Genomic DNA, 6898 nt, shown 5'->3' with positions numbered 1-6898 from the left:
TATGCTTCTTTTCAAGAGTACATTACAGGTAAATTATTCAGTTTTGCAATTCCTAAAATTTCATATCGATATTAACATAAATCAGTCTTCGTATGTGCTGAATGGTCAATCCGAAAAAAAAATTACTAAGTATAAAAAATGTTTCTTTCTGTGGGGGGATTTACGAGAAAAAAAACAACAAAAAACGATACTTCCTCCGTCGACTGATTGAAGGAAATAAAGAGAGGAACAAGTTTGAGTATATATATACATATATATGTTGTTGTTGTTCGGTTTACTTTTCATATCCATATTATATACATTCATGATTTTATTGTACTACGTCGAATAAACTGATTTGAATTGAATTAAATGTCTGCCCCTTGACACTTCTTATAGAAATGACAACTGTCAAAAACCGCTCTCTTCGGTAGCGGTCTTTTCTGACACTAAGTAAAATGACAAGGAACGGTGGTATTCAACGGTAAAAAATCCCTGCGGTTATTTAACAAATCTGGGTGTTCTACTGTGATAGATGCACCCAATGCATCGAAACCCAATTATTTTTTCCAACAATGCATTGCAGTCAGTCTTCTTTGCTTAAAAACTAATGCAATGCAGTTTTCTTTGTTCAGATATCACATTGAATGACAAAATACGGTTGTAAACGGCCCACTAGACAATCATATTGCATATACACAATGATCCAAGGCATTGGACTGACTGCACATTTTTTATTTATTCATCACTATTTTGGGAAATGTACTGTTAAATTGTTTCAACGGGCATGCGCTTGTTGGCTATAAAACTAATTATATCTATACTTACAGGTAACCAACATGTAGATGCAAACCTATCCTAAGTTTTCTCTAAAAACAATGTTTCAGCAACTAAATCTATACTAACAGGTAACCAACGTGTAGATGCAAACCTATCCTAAGTTTTCTCTGAAAACTATGTTTCAGCAACTAAATCTATACTAACAGGTAACCAACGTGTAGATGCAAACCTATCCTAGGTAACCAACGTGTAAATGCAAACCTATCCTAGGTAACCAACGTGTAAATGCAAACCTATCCTAGGTAACTAACATGTAGATGCAAACCTATCCTAAGTTTTCTCTGAAAACAATGTTTTAGCACAAGCAGTGAAGGAGATGTTGCTCAACAACACCTTTTGAATCCTCTAGTAACTTGCTTCCCACAATAAGGTTGATTCGATAAAAAGATTAAACTTATAAGAGAACGTTTGAGGAGGCGAAATAAAAGATATCTAGCATGAAAGAGCTCATCAAGCCGATTAAAGAGCAAAGTTTAAATGAAAGTGGATGCAAAACCATCAGAAATGCTTTTCTGGATGTCGTGGAACTTTTGATACAGGATACTCTGAGAAACAGAGAATTGTTTGTTAGGTTAGAATTTCGCGCAAAACTACACGAGGGCTATCTGCGTTAACCGTCTTTAATTTAGCAGTGATAGACTAGAGGGAAGGCAACTAGTAAACACCACTAGACAACACAACCTTTGGCTACTCTTGTATCAACGAATAGTGGGATTGATCGTCACATTATAACACTCCCACGGCTGAAAGGACGAACATGTTTGGAGACGGGGATTCGAAACCGCGACCATCAGATTGCGAGTCAAGCGCCCTAACCACCTGGCTATGCTGGGCTTTTTCATTGAATTACGTTTGTTTGAACAAATGAATAGTGGATGTTGTTTCACTAATCAAATGTACGGCTCTTTCTGCTTTCAGTTACTTTATCATGGTAAGTGAATATGTGTGCTAATGACTCATCAAACAGATGTAGGTTATAATTTTGTCATTTGTTATAAAACTTCAAATAATTTACATCCACAACTACATATGGTTTAAGCATATTAATAATTCTAATAAATAATCATTTTTAGTAAGCACATTAGGAAGTTATATTTGTCCTTTTGTGTGTGTGTGTATGAAAGAAAGAATGTTAAAACATTGTTTGTTTCACTGTGTTCTGTTCCTCCAACATAGAGGTAATTTAGTGTACGAACTAAAAATCTAGGGTTCGAAACTCAGATTACCATAACTGCATTTTTATTGGATCGTTCGCTGAAAAGTTGATCATTTATTTTGTAGAATTATATTATAAGGAGAATATGACGTATTTATGTGGGGGAAAAAAAGAAGACAAAGTGGTTGGATACATTCAGTGAATGGAAACAGTAGTTAGTCTGATCTTTATGCATTTTTTCTTCAAATAAACCTCCTGGTGGTACACTAGAAGATTAATGTTATTTACAATGTTTACTTCAAAAATTGTAGTGACATTATATTAAGAAAAACGATGGTACACACATAATTGAAAAGGTATTGTGGTTTTAATATATATATAATAAGTTAATTTCTTGCTTATTACCTAAAAATAGCGAGTTCTGACGAATCTGTCGAAAAATCAGTTTACACCCTCACACTACTTTAAACAGTATTTCTCAAGTTTTTCGATAAACTTGACTTTAGCTTAGAAAAAGACTTGACCAATCTATAGGTTATATTTACAATTTTCCCACAAACTATCAGTATCAAGTTTAATGGGGTTTATAACTCCAAGAATCTATTTTAGAACATATACTTGGTGACAAACATCATTTTGTAGACGAACACACGAAATGTCAACTGTCTGTTTCTTATACACTCAAATAGAAACAATATTTTTAAGCTTGTCTATTATTTTACGAGCTGAACGGTAATTTGCATTTTTTATTCACGTAAAACTACTAAGGCTATTTTCCTTCGTCCCTAATTTTGAACTACTGACCATAGGGAAGGCATCCAGTCAGCAGCACCGTCTACTTACACTAAGGAATTGATTATCACTCTTAAGGCACGGAAAATATTTTGTGGTATCTTACAGATTCGAACTCAGCTCTTCAATTCTGGAATCCAGAGCTCTATCAGAAGGTAAACCCACACTGCTTTAATCGATAAATATTTTATTGATTAGTTCATAATAACTTTCCGTAATAATATTCAGTCCAGGCTCTTTATTGACTATTATTTGTCACTTATTTGAACAATGGTTGTTTTTTTAAGCGCAAAGCTACACAAATTGGTTATCTACGCTGTACCCACGACAAGTATTGAACCCAGATTTTAGCGTTATGAGCCTCCAAGCTTACTGCTGAGCCACCAAGAGACTTAAACAACGAAAGTGTACCTGATGACTTGACTTGTCAGTCAAATTAACAGCTCAATATTCTAATAAGTAGTGTGGGCAATAATACAGTACAATAAAATTGTTCTCATTGCTCTTTGTTATCTCCCAACGGGGTGTAACTTTGTAAAAAGTAAAATAATTTAAAAACATGTATCAAATAGTCACTTCTCATATATATACTTAAAATTATATATTTGCTTGTTTGTTGAATTTCGTTCAAAACTACTCGAATACTGTCTGCGCTAGCCGTCTCTAATTTAGAAGTGATAGACGAGAGGGAAGGTAGCTAGTAAATACTACGCATGGCCAACTCTTGGGCTACTCTTTACCAACGAAAAGTGGGATTGACCGTCACATTATATGCCAGCATGGCTGAGGATGTTTGTCGACGGAATTCAAATCCGATATCCACAGATTGCGAGTTGGTGCTTGAAGTGTCATTATACAAGTTGAAAGCTATAGCTAGTAAATACTACGCATGGCCAACTCTTGGGCTACTCTTTACCAACGAAAAGTGGGATTGACCGTCACATTATATGCCAGCATGGCTGAGGATGTTTGTCGACGGAATTCAAATCCGATATCCACAGATTGCGAGTTGGTGCTTGAAGTGTCATTATACAAGTTGAAAGCTAACTTAAATGACAGCATTTTATGGGTTTATGGTGAAGTGCAAGTGGAGATGAAAAACGTTTGTGCGTAAGCAATATTTTATTAAAATAAACTAAAGCGTCAGGTATGCCAAGCCTTTGTTGGTCTTATAGGCGTAATTGTAATTATACCTGGAGAAGTAACACATAATTATGCGAAAACAAGTTTGTATGTTTTTGTGTTGTCAAAGGTGTATTTTCATTAGTAATATTAAGAGGTCCTTACGGTAAACAGTTGAATATTTTATGATTTATAACTCATGGGCATTAATTTATATCAGTCTTTTTTATGATGTAATATAACACAATTACTGATCTACAGTACAATATTTTGTATTAATCAAACAAAAATTCCAGTTAAAATGAGAGCAAAAGTTTTCGGAGTAGGATAAATCCAGATTTTTAATAAAAAGTTTCCTTAAAGTTTCCACTGCAATTATATACTAGTGCTCCTCCCCCATAAATAAATCAACCATTGTAAAATATTTTCAAGGGGTAAGAAATAGTTGTGGAAAAATTGAAATGGCGGGGGGGGGGGCACCGACGACTGTTGTCATCTCCTTTGCTATATTGAAACAGTGATTCTCCTTGATAATAATACACAAGTCTCTGTTCCCCATTCATAGAGGCACTTCACTACCGGGTCTAAAGTTGGGTAATGCCCCTCCCAGTTCCGCCTATGAAATATCTTTGACTGTAGTAACTGTTACTCTTCCTTAGATTTATATATTCAAGAGTACAACTACTTATATTGTATGATAACTATAAGTTTCTGGACTTGTTTGGGGGGAGATGAGTGATTATAATTAATATACACACACAAATACATACAATATTCTTTGTAATAAGCACAGTTGGCTTCCTTTTCTTAATAGTTCTTTTTGAAGATATATTTACGATGTTGAAAAGCAAAAGATGCCCGCGTTATAACCTGTGAATAGTTTGTAACGTTTACATTAATTTGAACGATGTTTCGGGCAATGTCCCCCTGTCAGGCTTAACAAAGTTTTCAAGTTTTATTGTATCTTTGTTTAGTTCAGTCACGATAGGAATGATATAACGTCATCGTAGACTGTTTGTATCCTCCCTAATGTTACATATATAGTACAGTGGTGACTTGTAACTTTAGGGTTATCTGTAATTATAAATAGCAAACACCCTTGTCGGTTGGAAGATTGAGTTCTACCTAAAAATAGATAACTAGAGATGACGTGCTTTATTACTTTTTTTACCAGTTTAATTCATTTATTCGCAAACAATGTTCTGTATTAAAATTATTATTTCAAATATTCACCAGTTACAAATGGATCCACAAGATACCTAACACACTTTTGACCTTAATTGTTTTTAAAGATTTCTGATCAATTATTGAAGTTACTAGTTTTTACTGATTTTATTTATCTGCATAATTAATTAATTGAAATTACAGCTTCCTAGAGTGTCCGGATTTAAATTTTTATACAACAATTCTTTGTATTCATCATGCACAATTTACCACATGAATACCATAACCTTATTGCTAGATTATACATTAGTTTGTTATTAAAAATCTTTCTTACCTCCTCTCCGAAACAGTTTCGCAGAGTACTAACGTAATACATATAAACGTTTATCCGGCATGCGTTCACGTTGCCACGAAAAAACTAAGTCGAGTGTAGCCTGTATATGATATGTCTGATGGCACAGTGAATCATGGGATAGAATGCACCCTCGTGTATCTCTTCTATTAACTTTCTGTCACAATTCCATTATAACATTTCTTTTAGGTTCGTAATGCACGATAGAGGTGGAGAGGTTGATTGTGCTACACTATTTTAAGCAAATCCCAACTGTTGAAGCGCATGTGTAGACTTGGTTAGCAAATAATCTTAAGTGTGTTTATTCAACAATGAAGATAGCGTTATGTTTAAAGTGCACACACATCAGTTTATGATAATAGATTTTGAGTACATTAGGCTTTACAAGAATTTCATAATTTCAGGGAGCAGCCACACTAACCAGTTTACCTGAGATATAAACGTACTGTGTAATATTCTTATAACTTTTGCAGTTTAAAAGAGTCCATTTTAAATAAGAGGTATCTGTAGCTTCCTACAGTTTATCAACAAAGGATTTAGTTTTAGATCATCTATGAGAAGGCGATGCACAGAGAGGAGTTACTTGTGGTTTAGTTTTATGTTTGAATTTCTTATGATTTATGTAGATTAGCGGTGCCCCAATCCATCCCTGTTCAATAGTAATGTGGGGCGATCACTTCTCACAGTTTACACTAACGTTGTCACGAGGTTTTCATCAAATAGATATAAAGTATAACGCTTTGGTAAGCTGCAAGTAAAGTATTGAAAATTATGCACTTATATCCTGTTTTCAAAGCTGTAAATACACAAGTTTGCGTCATAGGTTAAAGTTTTTCATATTTAAAGGCGTGACAGTGATAACGTTATCACAACGGCATGTTTTGAGTCACATGATGTTGTGTATCAAGTGAATAAATTCTCTATAAAAGTTTTCCAATCTAAGCACTACTTGAATTTAAAATTAATTTAATATTTTCTTTACCAAAAAAAAAAAACCAATACTTCAGATTTCAAGTGAGATTTCCTGGTGGATTAAACAGCTATTTTTGCAGCATTGATTCAAAAGAAATGGAAAAGATATGGACTTGGTTTACTTAGATTTTCAGAAAGTTTTTGATGAGTTGCTATAACAACAAATCAGCAAAATCATATCGTTGGTGGTTAGAAGAAGCCAAGTTAACTGGATTGTAGAGGGGGTTGAATAGGATAAAACAAAAGGTTATTATTAATGAAGTCCAGTCAAAGTAGTTACCAGTGGAGTGTCATAGTTGTCAGTGCTTAGGCCTTTACTATGTTTTCTTTACGTTAAAGATATTGATAGTATCATAATTAAAAAAAAATTAGTAGAAATTGCTAATAATAGTGTTGCGTAAGCGAAGTCACATGACTAGTGTGACGCCACGTTTCTAGAACTATCCTGTAACTTGGCGAATGCTCTAGCGTTTACTAGATATAGGGTAGCCTGGTATATAAAAGAGGGTGACAACTTGACG

The 6898-nt window shown here is 34.2% G+C and overlaps 1 protein-coding gene across 3 annotated transcripts in view; it reads right to left on the bottom strand.

The window, feature by feature from the left end:
* LOC106463918 overlaps positions 1-5465 on the bottom strand; it is a 49462-nt gene extending 43997 nt beyond the window's left edge. For all 3 annotated transcript variants that reach the window (XM_013924000.2, XM_022391559.1, XM_022391558.1), the window contains exon 1: positions 5388-5465. The gene's annotated coding sequence lies outside the window, so the exon portion shown is untranslated. The remainder of the gene's footprint in view (positions 1-5387) is intronic.
* Positions 5466-6898: the final 1433 nt, after the last annotated feature.

This window comes from Limulus polyphemus, unplaced genomic scaffold (assembly GCF_000517525.1).
Source record: "Limulus polyphemus unplaced genomic scaffold, Limulus_polyphemus-2.1.2 Scaffold1516, whole genome shotgun sequence".
In the NCBI taxonomy this organism is placed as follows: Eukaryota; Metazoa; Arthropoda; class Merostomata; order Xiphosura; family Limulidae; genus Limulus; species Limulus polyphemus.
The sequence above is the reverse complement of the archived record's forward strand: the minus strand, read 5'-3'. Positions and strand labels throughout refer to the sequence as shown.